The sequence below is a fragment of the Staurois parvus genome, unplaced genomic scaffold (genome assembly GCF_062004578.1).
Source record: "Staurois parvus isolate SC_StPar_1 unplaced genomic scaffold, SC_StPar_1.0 ptg000233l, whole genome shotgun sequence".
NCBI lineage: Eukaryota > Metazoa > Chordata > Amphibia > Anura > Ranidae > Staurois > Staurois parvus.
The window spans coordinates 1,234,996-1,248,610 of NW_028318029.1; the positions used below are offsets into that span (position 1 = coordinate 1,234,996).

The following is a 13,615-nucleotide window of genomic DNA, read 5'->3' on the forward strand; positions in this document are numbered from 1 at the left end:
ACAATTGCCAACAACTTTGGGATGCTAAAGAATAGACTTTCCATTAAAGGATAAGTTCACTTTTTAAAAGAAAAAAAAAATGCATTTTTTTTGCAGGTAAAAAATGTGCATTTATTAATTTTTTTTCTGTGCCATGTAGGTCTCCAGCAGACTGTCCATTTAATCTGTGTACTCGTACCTCATACTAGCAGACCGTTAACCTCCCTGGCGGTATTCCCGAGTGTAGCTCGGGGTAAAATTTCATTACCAAGAGCGTTAACCCCGAGCTACACTCGGGCTTACCATGCGGCGTTGCTCAGGGAGTCCCTGCAGTGCTTACCTTGTCCTTCGCTCCCACGATGTGTCCCCTGCAGCTTCTCCGGCCATCTCCTCCGGCCGATGCCGGCATCCGGCTTCTGTGTTCCGTTCCCTGTGACGTCGGGACGTACGGGCGCCGGAACCGGCGGCAAATTTGAATTTTTTTAAAAATGTCATTTTTTTAAAAATGATTATTATATAGTAAAACATTGCTGTTTCACTGCATTTCACATATATTTTGTCCCTACTGCTTTGTCCTGTGCCCTGCCTACATTTTGACTGTTCTTTCTGCCTGGAAACTTAGAAAAGTCCATGGCGTCCAAAAAGCGTTCCTTTATGTCAAAAGCAGTTTTAGACCAGCTAGAAAACAGTGATAGTAAATTAGAACCACTTGCAGAATTGAGTGATGATTTGTGGGGAAATTCGTCATCAGACACTGAAAACGATTTTGCGACTTTGCTCAGCGATGTGCGAATTTGCCTCTGTATTTCGAATTTCAGTGTTTTTGGTTTGATTATATTATTGAATTAAATTTATTATTATATTTTATGATTATTAATTAAATTATAATTTATGATTTCGTATTTCAAGTTTTATCATATCCGGAATGTTTACTAGACTCTTGCTCGGACAGATTTCAGTGAGTTATTCCTAAAAATTACAGCCTACAATAAAAAACTACATATTTCCATGCAAAAAAATGGTACCGCTTTCAGCACCAAAAATCGGAAATAATCATACAGCCAGGAAGGTTAAATACTGACAGGAGGACTAAATGAAATAACACAGCACTCAACAACGAAGCGGTAGTTCATTGAGAACTACAAGCTGACATCTACAAAGGATGTTGCTACTTGTAGCTCATTCATGCACAGAACTCTGTGAAAGAATGATGTGGCCATGTGGGCAGAACTCTGCACTGCTGCACTGAGTTCAAAAACCGACAGCTAGCACAGGGAACTTCTCCTCGTACTGTTGTCCCAGGGGACGGGGGGGGGGGGGGTTAGAATTGGAGCTGTGGCTGCAGCGGTGGGAATGTAACATGTTCCCAAATGTGAACTTATCCTTTAAGGCCTTGTTCACACTATACGTGAAAAAATATATGCAGAAACACTGATGGAAAAAACACAATTTCACTTGTAGAGACACAAGATTACATCAGTTTTCATGTGAGTTTCAGTGAGTTTTATACACGTTGCATATTCCTGTGCAGAAAAAATGTGCACAATACTAGTGTTGTAGTGTGATCAGGGCACATAGAGAACAATTGTTTTCTTTATACCCTTGCAGAACGCATGCAGAAAAACTCACGTCTCTGCACCATGGTGTGACTGAGGCCTAAAATGCACTGTCTACCTCCATATTCTGAAACAACGTGCACAAATAATAGGCTAATAATTCCCTAGAGCACAGGCAGGGATTGATATAGTAGCATGTATCCATCATCTGTACTACCTCCTAGGAATTAGGATCTTTAAGACCAGGCTCAGACTAGCCTAACAGAGGGCCCTCCAGTGGGCATTGGCTAATACTGCATATTTTGCCGTGAAAAAAAAAATGTGTGCTAGAATGCTCTGCATTGATCTCTTGGCTGATGATTAAATTATAGTTCTAGCTTCAGTAGAGAGTTAGCAGAGTGATTAGGTAAGAAACACCACTGAATACCAATGTGTTTATATGCAAAATGTATGTTTATATACAAAAAAACTACAAACTGTCAGTGCTGTACAAAAACATTAACTCAATGTAAGTGCTGCAAGATTTTTTTTTTTTACTGCACCCTTTGGCACCAATGTTTTTTTTTTTTTTTTGCACCTACTAATGCCCATGAGTTGGGGAGTTGCAACACCCACTGATACCAATGCTGGGGGTTGCAGTCATTTACAGCATTGCTGGGGGTTAATATTGTTACCACTGCCACAAATCATGGATTTTATTATTGCTGCCACTAACACCAATGATGGGGCTTTCTTAATTCCCACTCTCTCTTCAGTGATCCAATATCACTTGCCAAAATAGAAGCAATATACCCTACTTTATTGATTATAACTTTTTTGGTCATGGTCACAAATATTCAGTGGATACCACATTATGCCTGATGTATTTTTACCATGGAAGGCACCTAGGCCTCTAACATTGTCATGTGTTACTTTGCCATTATAAGACCATGCACAGTAATCATCAAATGTATTATTCTTGCTTGAAGGCTATCCATAATATCATGGATTATTTACTATGTTAAACAATTTAGCTATGTGTTTGTAATTTTCATTTAGTTACTTCAAATACACTCTGTTTTCATGTGGTTACATACTTTTCCATGATTTTGTCTACCCTTTTTAAACTTCTAGTTCTCTTCTCAGAATCTCTCAAAACCTGCACAGCACACAAAGAATATCATTTTCAATAACACATATGCAAACAATGTTTATGAAGTAGTCTGTTCTCATGTACTGTATATACAGTGTCATCACAATTATGATTCTTGGTGGCTAATGATTAGGCTTGCCTTAACAGCATGAACTGGTCAGCAGTGTCAGCAACTGCTTTTAATGAACTAAAGGCAAATTAATCATATTCGAGTAGGTGATAGAAAGTTGTGTGGTGTACAAAGCATAAATAAAATCTCAGCAAATCCCTGAAAGGCATATGTTTTATTAGGGGAAACAGCACTTTATTGGTTTATCCTGATGATTTCTGATATGAAATCAAGTACAATCACCTGTTAACTTTGTAATATAAATGTGTTGTATAACTGTGCCTACGGTAACAGCAGTATCGAAGTAGAGGTACAATATATTGCCAAAAGCAAATCATTGGATTCAGGTATTCCAATCACCTCCATGGCCACAGGAGTATAAAATTAAGCACCTAGGCATGCAGACTGCTTCTACAAACATTTGTGAAAGGATGGGGCACTCTCAAGAGCTCAGTGAATTCTAGCGTGGTAACGTGATAGGTTGCCACCTGTGCAATAGGTCCATTTGTAAAATTTCCTTGCTACTAAATATTCCAATGTCAACTGTTAGTAGTATTATAACTAAGTGGATGCAACTGGGAACAACAGCAACTCAGGCATGAAGTGGTAGGCCACGTAAAATAAAGTGGTGTCAGCGCATGCTGAAGCACACAGTGCACAGAAGTTGCCAACTGTCTGCAGCTCCAACTGTCTGTAAATACCTCCAAACTTCAAGTGGCTTTCATATTAGTACAAGAGTGCATAGAGAGCTTTATGGAATGGGTTTCCATGGCCGAGCAGCTGCATCCAAGCCTTACATCGCCAAGTGCAATGCAAAGCGTCAGATGCAGTGGCGTAAAGCACGCCACCACTGGACTCTAGAGCAGTGGAGACATGTTCTCTCGAGTAACAAATCTTGCTTCTCTGTTTGACAATCTGATGAACGTGTTTGGGTTTGGAGGTTACCAGGAGAATGGTCCTTGCCTGACTGCATTGTACCAAGTGTAAAGTTTGGTGGAGGGGAATTATGGTGTGGGGTAGTTTTTCAGGGGTTGGGCTTGGCCCCTTAGTTTCAAGTGAAGGGAACTCTTAAGGCATCATCATACAAAGACATTTTGGACAATTTCATGCTGCCAACGTTGTGGGAAGAGTTTGGAGATGGCCCCTTCCTGTTCCAACATGACTGCGCACCAGTGCACAAAGCAAGGTCCATAAAGACATGGATGAGTGAGTTTGGGGTGGAGGAACTTGACTGGCCTGCACAAAGTCTTAACCTCAACCTGATAGAACACCTTTGGGATGAATCAGAGCAGAGACTGCAAGCCAGGCCTTCTCATCCAACATCAGTGCTTGACCTCACAAATGCACTTCTGGAAGAATGGTCAAACATTCCCATAGACACACTCCTAAACCTTGTGGGCAGCTTTCCCAGAAGAGTTTAAGGTGTTATAGCTGCAAAAGGTAGGCAAACTCAATATTGAATCCTTCGGACTAAGACTATGATCCCCATTAAAGTTCATATGCGTGTAAAGGCAGGCGTCCCAATGCTTTGGGCAATATAGTGTATCTTGTGCAACTCATTGGTACCTGTGTTAGTCCTAAAATGGATCCCTGTGTCCCTATAAAGCCTCTTAAATCCTAGACTCAGAATGTAAACAGGAGATACCAGTTAAACTGAAGGTGCTGGGGCTTAGCATTCAAGAAGGACAGAGCTTAAACCCAACTGGGACTGGGAGATAAATTGAGGCTCCAAGTGCAGGTTTGGTCTAGGATCCAAGGGGCTCTGGGAGGAAACAGGAATTAATATTAATACTAACAGATACTTGCAGGAACCACGTGATGTCTACATGTTAACACCATCTGCACATTTTAGGTAGGTTAACACTTAGCAGCAGAAAGAACTGGATCTGAATCTAATTTGTCTTGACTGTTTCGATTTGTGTTAACAATGGGTGGTTAAATAGAGAAGAACTCATTGCATCTAAAAGCATAAACCATTTTCTTTGCAAAAAAAAAAGACTGGTAGCATATTTTACTATCCATACATGTACCATATACAGTACTATTTAATACTTTTGTTTTACATCTATTTAGGCTTCTTCTTGCTGTATGCCAAGGCTTATAAATATCCTCATCAGCTTGATTTCTTGAACAATATTCTAGCTGACTTATGCTCACCCACATATTTTGAGCAAAATAAAAATAAATGCTGATGTTTGATATTCTCCTTCCCCATTTATCTACCTCTGTCACATCAGCAAGTGAATCACCAAGTTTGCCTGATGAGACTCAAAGGCTCTATGCTCTTATTAATGTGAATATGTTATTCCATTATTTTTACTAAGCAAAAATTCTGATACATACAGATCATACACAATTGCTATTATTTCTGCCCAATTTGCTTTGACGTGTCTATTTGGTTATTAAAATTCTATACATTGTTTTCATGATTTATACAGTATGTAGTACAATATGCATCTAATTTAGATTGCTTTATAGCGTATGTGCAGACAGCTGAATTAACTTTACTGGCAGCTGGTAAAATATGAATGTTTCAGCACTACCCAGGCTTCCCCAAGATAGTAGTATTGGTACACACACACACACGTGACTTGGAACAACAGGAACCATATACACTATATTGAGGAAGATTCAATTTCTTACTTTGACAGGGCCTAATTAAGTCTTTTGTACCCTGGTTTGACAAAGAATAGGCTTATTTCAGGGATGATCATACTTACTTCCATCTTATCGGTTTTGTGATCAATGCCCAAGACAAAAACAGGAAAGGCTCCTTGCTTGGGTGCTGTGAAGTGGGGGGCACAGCTGTGGTGAAAGCATCTTCTTTCACGGCCAGCATTCCAGAGCACCCCATTATCAAACTGTTCTGCAGGTTAAACATGGAGTATGGGTCTCGTAGTCTAATCTGCTGAGATTCTCTGTCAGTTATACAGTTTGTCCCATCTGTTTATCAGGAGTGCTGACAGAGGCTCAATACACAGAGCAGGACCGTTTTTCAAACTGACAACATAACCCCACAAGGCTCTTTCAGTGTTATCTGCAGGGCTGGGCTGTCAGTGTGACAGCCAAGTCCAGTTACGTGATTAAGCAGTGCAGGCAGTGGCTCCTGTTGTTTGCAAATCGGTTGTAAGTAGTGCTCATGTGCAAATCAAAGTATTGTCCTTTGATATGCACATCAAGTATACAGCCCAGCTTCCTCAATATAATAACAAAAATCTATACTGATTATCTATTTAACCCCTTCGCACATAAGGGTAAAACAAATCTTAGTGCCTAAGCACAATTTTGCAACTTTGACACGTTAGTAAAACCATACATAACACCACAACTACTTTGTGCATCCAGGTGGATTATACGTTTTTTTTTCAGGAAAAATTGGGCTTCATTTGGTGGTGAATGGTAATACATATCTAGGAAAACTGACCCAAAATAGTAAAAAAAATCATTTTTTAATATAGCTGTATATTTCTTGCTACTATCATAACCTACCACCATAGAACAACCCAAAATAAATTCTCCTGATCCTGACATTTGCAGCAATGCCACATATGTGTATGTTAGTTGTTGTTTGTACCCATAGTATGGCTCAGAAACAATAATGCACAATTTGCTTCTTTTTTTTTTTTTTTTTGATCCAGACTAAAATTCACTGACACTAATACCAATTTAAAAATTTAAAATAAAATCCTGACCAAAACAAAAAAATACTGACCATTGACCCTGACCTTGACCCAAACACTAACTCTGGCACTGATCTAGATCAAACCATGATCTTGTTTTTTTATTAATACTATTATTGTTATTATTTATTATTATATACAGGGGCGGCTTTACAGTGACTGATCACTGTGATAGCCAATTAGAGGCCATCACAGCTATAAGGTGACCTGGAATCAGGAGTTCTGGGTCCCAATCATTACCATGGGACCCTGGGGCTCTCAGTGAAACTGTGTGGCCCCACAGAAAAAGGCCCAGTCCAGTAGGGTGGCATATTTGCATGGGGTTGGCATGAATAGGTTAAACAGAAAGAGATATATGTTAACACGTGTGTGCATCGCTCTATCAAACATAAACCATAAATACATGCTGAATATATCATGCGAAAAAGTAAAAAAAAACATGTGCATCAAATAACTCAAGTGTCCATAAATATCCCACATCCAAATAAGTCCAATAGTGCAAATGACATGTATCTATTCAGACTCCTCCAATCTTCTGTGATGTGCTCCACCCAAAAATTGCAAATACAATTGAGGAAGTGCACTCCACCATGATTTCAACCATCCATACAATATCACCAGGTGTGCTCCCACCTTATCTCATTGTACCCACTGAGTCATAGATCCAATAAGCATTTGTAACCAGTAAGGATTAAAAAAAAAACGCCAAACACAATTAGGGCAACACCATTCCTTGCCAAACAAGAAGGAATGGTGTGGACCTAATGAATTCACATGGTGTAACACGTAGGACAAAGCTTGAAATGACATCACAACACTCTAGGATGCTCTAGCGGCTTCTCCAGGAAGCACTGGTGGATAGCTGTGCAGGGAACCGTGAGTTTGAGATGTGGTTTGGCCATACATTTATCCTGATGAATAAATATGTTTGAATAGATTTTTTAGCATGTGAGTGGTTTTATATATTAAAAAAAATGAACTACTGTGGAACGCACTATAAGGTTTTCCACTGTTTAGCTATGAGATCTATTCTGCTTCAAGTTGAGATGAGAGATTAAGCCTGAATGAGAAGGAATGGTGTAACCTGATTGTATTTGGAGTTTTTTTAACCCTGAGAGCTTATAAGCAATTATTAGAACTATGAGTCATTGGGTCCAACAATATAAGGTGATAGTTGGCGGCACTGTGTGGACGGTTGAAATCATGGCAGAGTGCACTTTTCCAATTAGATTTGCAATTTTTGGGTGGAGTACATCACCGAAGATTGGAGTTTGAAAAAATACGTGTCTTTTGCACAACAGGACATATTTGGATGTAGGATATTTATAGCTACTTTAGTTTATCTAATGAACTTTTTTTTTACTTTCTTGTATTATACCATATAATTATATTCTTGGTTCATGTTTGACAGAGTGCTGAACGTGCTTGTTTACATATATCTCTTTCTTTGTGATTATTGGTGCTGGCTAACTATGGGTTAAGTTTATTTTAGTTTTAGCAGTGAAGGAGGTACATTACATACTGTACAGTATAATATCTATTTACAGAACCTTTGAATATAGCTATATAAATTGGACAAAATACACAGATTTAGAACATCAAACATAAGCGCATCCACAAATTCAAAAAGTATTATTCCCTATCCACACCCCTTTTTAAATGAAGAAATAAAAATGAACTGCTATGTATTATTTGTGAAAACATACAGTATATTAACACAATCCTTAGTAAGTGAATGCATAAAAGTCTCTTCAACTTTTTATCATAGTGTTATTCAACTATCCAAACATTGTTGCATGTGTGAAGAGTTGCAAAATGTATAAAGATCTTCTTAGAACAACTGTAACGCTGTTTTTTCTTGTGCTTGTGACAGAAACAGTGCTCTCCCCACTCCGGTGACAAATTGAACTCACCAGAGTAATAGACCTGTCTTAGATTTCAGCACTTTCATAAGCAGATCTCTTCTCTCTCTAGCTTTTCCTAATTCACTGTGCCTGGTTTCTCATGCAATGCATAAAAAAAACAAAAAATACAAATACCCACATAACAATAACATTGCTAGAAATAATTGCATTTATTACAAAAATTAAACCAATGCATTCACAGACTGGTGACAACATCTGCACATGATATAGCCAGGTGTATGCAAAGTTCCTAGAGCTGCTGAGGATTTCCTGGGTTGCTCACCTACCAATCCATGTGATGCTGCACAGCTCTGCTCTATGAACTGTTTAACCAAATCCTGATCAGTGCATGCTCTGGCCCCTCTTAACAAATGCATTTTGCATCAGGAACTCGCTCAAAGGGTTGGGAATCTCCAAAGCAAGTATTTTAAAACCCCACCTTATTCCCGCCTGTTAACATTTGTAGCACTTACAGTATTTATTAAAAAAAAAGGACAGTCTAGATAAAAATGTCTGCATATATTATATTACAATCAAATAATACAATAAAAAGTAATATCTTATAAACATCACGGTACATATATAAAATCACAAATTGATATATAAATACATGATCCCTTTTAATTAAATTAATCCAATAGCAGAACATATTACATACATAATAAAAATATATATTTAGTGATAAACAAAATTAATTTAAAAAAAATATTTCATATAAACTATTAATACAGAAATGTATTAAGCTTTCTAGATGTAAGAGTTTTTAACCTATAAATCCATTTAGGTTCGGCCTGTGAGATGGCCCTCTTTAAATTTCATCCACGCCATCCTACTTTTATTTTCTATACCACAAAATTTAGAGCCACTAAGATCTTTCCCATGGTATTCTTTAATATGTGCTGACATATAGTTTAGGAAATACCTTCTTAATGTTTTGAATATGTTCATTCTTTTTCCTAAAGTCCTAATAGTACACACAGCACATTTATACCCACATGGGCATTCTGTCATATACCATATACTATACCTTTCTTTTCATAATATATAAAATATTCTCTTTTACACACTTGATTTATAGTATCAGACATGAAGCTTTCTTACATTTATTTCTCATTTCATTAACCAATACTCTAACCCACCTATCTAAAAAAAAAAGTATATGGCGGTGTTTTGCAGCGTGGGCTAATAACATCATGGGCCACTTTATTCCTCAAGGAAGGAGCTCTACTATAAATACAAGAAAGTTTCTTAGGGAGCTCTGGCTCAAGAAATCTATTGTTAAGTTGGACGAGCCAGTATTTTTTTGAAAATGCACTCACCATGTTTATATTGGGCATTCAATTCTGTAATAAATCCAAATTCCTCTGTTTTTTTATTATTATTTTCATACTTTTGTTCATTTGTTGATATATTTATCTGCTCTAAGCAAACTTCCTCTTTTATACAGCTAACATGTATCAATTGTTCTTTTGAGATATTTAATAGCTATTGTGGATGATGGCAATGCCAACTGTATAGTAGCCATTTATATCCATTGGCTTAAAATGAGCTCTAGTATGTATGTTATTATTTTCATTCTTTATATTTAAATCAAGAAAGGTTACTACACTGTATATTCACCTACATATTATTTCAATACAAAATCTATTGTTATTGGCCTCCTGGAAAAAAAGACAAAGATTTCTCATCTCCCTTCAAATGATGAAAGTGTCATTAATGAAGCATTTGTACGGGAATATCTGGGGCCACCCATTGTTGTAAATAAATTCTTTCGGTCACCTATCAAAGTACAAGTTTGCTAAACACAGTAAGAACTTTGCCTCCATGGCAGGGCCTATTTTTTGGCTATTTTTTTTTTTCATGATCATAACAAAGTAATTATATGTTAAACAGAACCTTACAGTAGAATTCCTGCTAAAGCCTAAATAGTCTTAAAAAATTTCCCTCCCACCTCCTAACACTCATAATAACTAACCTCTGTAAAAAAAGATGTCTAAACATACCTATTTCACCCTGCTCTGGTCTGGTCATGTGATCTCCTGTGTCAGCTAGTGGATGCTGCAGGACAATGGAGAGAATGCCCAACAATGGCTGTAAAAGTTTGGAATGACCTTGGCTCCCATGGTGCAGCCATTGTTAGTGGTCCCTCCTCTTCTCTGCAGCTGTTTCTGGTTAACACAGGGGTGCCAGATCACAAGACCAAACTGTATTGGGCTGAAAATAGGCAAGTACATGCATCTTTTATGGGTGTCAATAGAGGGGAATGGAGCATTTTTAAGGTTAAGGCGGTTTTAGCTGGAATTCTTTTTTAAACATTCCAATATAAAATATTTCCATACATTGAGGATGTTTTCTTCTTGTTTAATTATTATATATAAAAGTGAAACATCCACTGTTGGGAATATTACATTTTCCTCATATGGTATATTTTGTAAAAGCTGTAATAATTGCTTTGTATCCCTTAGATTTGCTTTTAAAGGAACCACCAGTGGTTACAAATAATATATCAACATATTCTCTCAATGTACTTATTGGAAAACCAATACCACTCACTGTAGGACATGCAGATAGGCAGGTGTTTTTGATAAATATACTGCATGACCCCAATTTTATAATCTTAGGGAATTAAAGAGGTGGTTCCTACTTTTTTTTTTTAGCTAATTCTCTCAATTGCTGAGGATCACTCTGTTTTTTTTTTTAAACCGAGTGCTTCTATCCTACAATAATCTGCTCAGCTCTTGTTCGTAATCTCATTTAAGATCTCTCTCTCCCCCCCCCCCCCATCATTCCTGGCCAGGCAGATGACAATGTCCTATATACTATCTTTAGGGTATCTAACATTTTAACTTTTTAAGTTATTTTCCACTGTATGTTTAAAATCATCAATGTGCTAATTTCCAGCATTTTGAGGGTTAAATATTGATTACTTCACAAAAACACTATTTACATAACCATTATTTCCACTTATTGTCCTATTCTGTCTATCTACTCTACTGAATTGCTCATAAAATATTTTTTCATATTTAACGTGCTTAAATATTTTTTGTACCTAAATATATAGTACATATTGAACTTGCTTATATTATTCTTGGGGCAAAGTTTTACCCAATGTCCAACAATTTTAATTTGTGGGCATTTAAATTTGTATAACTTAAATTTTAAATACCTAACTATTGGGAAAACTTCCTTTTTTAGGCTGTTCCCTCCTCCCTGCTGTGCACCCCCTTGCCCTATTTTTTCTGGAGTAAAAGTAAAACAAGTTTCATTGGTACTGTATCAAGGTCTCTAGTAATCTGTGCATCTCATTCTTTGTTTTATCATTCCTATTATGGTATATCCTGTATGCCTCTGGGATAATTTCCTCTTTGTATAAGGGAGTTGGTCTGGACTCCCAAGTCACAATCATTTTTCAAACCCTCAGATCTGTTATATAGGAATTAAAAATTCTCACTATACTTTTATTCTCTTTTAGTATCTGATTATGCCTGCATTGTGTTTTCATTACGGTTTTGTTTCTGTCTTCCTTACTTAAGATCTTTTGATTTTCTTGGGTGAGAAAGTTGCTAAAATCTTGGATTCATCAATCCCTTCTCTCTTTTATTACTATTTTGCCATTTGTATAATGGATTTATAGGTTAAATACTCTCATAGAGGGCTTAATATCTATATAGACCTGAATTTCTTTCTAGATAGATTCAGTAGATAGATGATATAAAGGGATTTTTTACATTACATTTTAATTAATTTGGTTATCAATTAATATACATTTTTGTTATTTGTAAGTATAATTTTATGGTACTAGATTAAAGTGGTTGTAAAGGTTCAAGGTTTTTTTTCCTTCATGCATTCAATGCATGAAGGTATAAAAACGTCTCTGTGCAGCAGCCGCCCCCCTAATACTCGCGTAAGCCCCCTCTCGATCCAGCGATGTGCACCGGAGTCTTGGCTATCCTGGGACTCCCTCCCCTCATTGGCTGAGACAGCAGAGGGAGCCATTGGCTCCCACTGCTGTTGATCAGAGCCAATGAGATCAAAAGGGTGTGGGGCGAGCTGCAGCTCCATGTGTGAATTGACACATGGTGCAGCTGCTTTCTGTGGGGTTATCCAACAGGAGGGAGGGGCCAGGAGAGCATGCAGGGGAACTGAGAAGAGGAGGATCCGGGTTGCTCTGTGCAAAACCATTGCACATAGTAGGTAAGTATAACATGTATATAGAAGTGCAGCGCTAAAAACACACAATATATTTACAAAGTGGAACAGTAAAGTGCAACATATATAAATATATATATATATAAACCCTGCGTCTAAAAAAAATTAGAGGAACGGCATGAAATGAAGTTCGCAAGGGAAAGTGCTAATCCGTGCAATAAAGTGCAATATGGTGAATCAATGATAATGTCCGTGGTTACACATATCAAATTAATACATATTATCCATCCAGCAAATCTATTCACAAAACGTGGTCTCAGGTCTAATTGGTCTTTCTGTCCTGGAGACTGTGTGAAGCCTAATAGCACCACTTCCCAATACATATGGAATCTGGAGATCACCTTGGAGGCTGAAGGCTGGCTTAGTTCTCAGAATCAGCCTATCCAGAACAATTATTTAAAAGGGGCTTTGCAAGATAGGACTGCTAATTCTGAAACCCTTTTTGCTGTCATAATAGCTGTAAGGAAGACTAATTTAATTGTTAAGAACCACAGTGGGCATGACTCAGTGGGACCAAACAGAGGTTGTAGGAGCACTTGTAGCACTGTGCCCAAATCCCAGGTTCGGAAGAAATTATTTTTAGGAGGCCTTATTCTTATTGCCACTCTGAAGAACTGTTTTATTGGAGTATCATCTGCCCATCTGTGCCTGGTAAAGGAGGATAGTGCTGACACTTGCACTTTCATGGAGCTATAGGCTAGGCCTATGTTTAGTGCTGGTTGTAGGAAGTCTAATACATTCGCAATATTTGGAGTCAGGGGCGAGTTCCTGTGTTGCGAGGCAAAATCTACAACTCTCCTCCAAATCCTTGAATAGGTAGCATTCGTTGTTGTTTTTCTTGCTTTTAGTAGTGTAGTGATGACTTCAGTTGAGAGGTCCTGTGATTTCAACCTGATTCAAGAGGAAGGCCATTAGTTGTAATCTCTCTGGATTGGGATGTGTCCAGGGCCCTTGCTGCAATAAATCCCTCTAGCAAGACAGAGGTACTGGTGGAGCTCACGCCATCTGCAGGAGCAAGGGAAACCATGGCCTCAGAGGCCAGAAAG

General features: G+C 37.8%; 1 protein-coding gene across 2 annotated transcripts in view; it reads right to left on the bottom strand.

Annotated features, from left to right (window-relative positions):
* Positions 1 to 13,615, bottom strand: part of NALCN (sodium leak channel, non-selective) — a 694,063-nt gene that overhangs the window by 485,278 nt on the left and 195,170 nt on the right. The window lies entirely within an intron of this gene.